Raw genomic sequence first — 2,500 nt, 5'->3', positions numbered from 1 at the left:
AAACAATTAAAAATTCAAAAAAAATAGAAAAAAAATATTTTTTTCCCGATTCTTTCTCCAATATTCCTGATAAATACCCACACACCCACATATGGAGAATGGTCGAAAATGCTCGAGTGGATATCGAGATGTCCGACGAAGCACCACTTGGAAGGGCCGAGGCACGGGACGCCCGAGCTGTTGCTCGGGCCGGCACGGGACGCGCATGGGACATCCCGGGACGGCATGGGACGCCCTCGCTACAGCTCGAGACGGCCAGGTACGCCCGAGACTTGGCTCGGGACGGCCTGGGACGCCCTCGCCATAGCTCGGGACGGCCTGGGACGCCCGAGACTAGGCTCGGGACGGCCTCGGCACAGCACGGGACGGCCTGGGACGCCCTTGCCACAGCTCGGGACGGCATGGGACGCCCGAGACTTTGCTCGGGACGGCCTGGGACGCCCTTGCCACAGCTCGGGACGGCCTGGGACGGCCTCGGCACAGCTCGGGACGGCCTGGGACGCCCGAGACTTTGCTCGGGACGGCCTGGGACGTCCGAGACTTTGCTCGGGACGGCCTGGGACGCCCGAGACTTGGCTCGGGACGGCCTGGGACGCCCTCGCTCCAGCTCGGGACGCCCTGGGACGGCCTCGACACAGCTCGGGACGGCCTGGGACGTCCGAGACTTTGCTCGGGCCGGCCTGGGACGCCCGAGACTTGGCTCGGGACGGCCTGGGACGCGCTCGGCACAGCTCGGCACAGGCCGGGACGCCCGAGCCGAGCTTCGGGTCGCACGAAATCTCTTCGTATTCCGACATATTAGAAGCTTCCCATCATGTAGTAGGCCGAGCTTTGCCCTTTGGATGCCCTATGGTGCTTGGCGAGCACTAGGGAACGTGCCAGCACAAGTGCTGTGCACGCTCTGGGGAAGGAGCTCAACCCTCCCCCTTATAGTGCAAAGTTATTGTTTTTCCTATTTTCACAAGGAAACATCAATTTTTTAACCAAGCATACTGGGCCTTTACTCCTTCGTTACTCGTCGGAATCCAGCAAACTTATACTCGTTGGAAAGGTCTTTTCGCAAGGATTTTTTTGATATATTATAATAGCGATTCCGATAAATATTTATTTTTCTATGAATTTTTAAGTGAATAAACACCGGAAAATTCATAAAAAATAGAAAAAAAAATATTTTCTTCCGTTTCTTTTCTCCAATAATTCATAAATAATACCTCAATAGTATTAATGAAGAGAGAGTCGAAATGGCCCGGGTGGATTTCGAAATGTCCCACGACCCCATAGAATGCACGGGCCAGCCGAGCCAAAAGAATGGGACGCGCACGGGACAGCATTGGTCAGGCTCGGGACGGCACGGGACAGCACGGGACGCGCATGGGACGGCACGGGACGCGAATGGGACGGCCTTGCTAAGGCTCGGGACGGCATGGGACAGCACGGGACGCGAATGGGACGGCCTTGCTAAGGCTCGGGACGGCATGGGACAGCTCGGGACGCGCATGGGACGGCCTTGGTGAGGCTCGGGACGGCCTTGGTCAGGCTCGGGACGGCATGTCACGGCCCTGGTGAGGCTCGGACGGCACGGGACGCGCATGGGACGGCACGGGACGGCCTGGGACGGCCTTTGTGAGGCTCGGACGGCACGGGACGCGCATGGGACGGCCTTGGCGAGGCTCGGGACGGCATGGGACAGCACGGGACGGCCTCGGCACAGCTCGGACGGCACGGGACGCGCATGGGACGGCCTTGGCGAGGCTCGGGACGGCATGGGACAGCACGGGACGGCACGGGACGGCCTCGGCACAGCTCGGACGGCACGGGACGGCCTTGGCGAGGCTCGGGACGGCATGGGACAGCACGGGACGGCACGGGACGGCCTCGGCACAGCTCGGACGGCACGGGACGGCCTTGGCGAGGCTCGGGACGGCATGGGACAGCACGGGACGGCACGGGACGGCCTCGGCACAGCTCGGACGGCACGGGACGGCCTTGGCGAGGCTCGGGACGGCATGGGACAGCACGGGACGGCCTCGGCACAGCTCGGGACGGCACGAGACGCGCATGGGACGGCCTTGGTGAGGCTCGGACGGCACGGGACGCGCATGGGACGGCCTTGGTGAGGCTCGGACGGCACGGGACGCGCATGGGACATCATGGGACGCACATGGGACACCTTATGGGGATCATCAAGGGACGTTGCACGGGACATTCTTTCCCACGAAGGGCATTTACATGGGACATCTTAGGAGTCGAGAGCCGGCACATGGGACAACGTAGTTCACACGCACGGAACACTTTACTTTCGTTTGGAACGTCGTGGGATCTTTATGTCCCCATTAGCACCGAACCTTTAACATGCTAGGAAGCTATGTTCGATCTTCTCGAAGTGTCGATGGAACTTCGATGGATACACATCCGATCCGATGTTATGATGATGTACTTTCTCCGAGATCGATGTTGGGGCCGTATTCCGATGTCATGATGATGTACTTTCTCCGAGATC

This window comes from Eschscholzia californica, unplaced genomic scaffold (genome assembly GCF_041429995.1).
Source record: "Eschscholzia californica isolate CP2 unplaced genomic scaffold, dmEscCali1.0.p SCAF_58, whole genome shotgun sequence".
Lineage (NCBI taxonomy): Eukaryota > Viridiplantae > Streptophyta > Magnoliopsida > Ranunculales > Papaveraceae > Eschscholzia > Eschscholzia californica.
The sequence above is the reverse complement of the archived record's forward strand: the minus strand, read 5'-3'. Positions refer to the sequence as shown.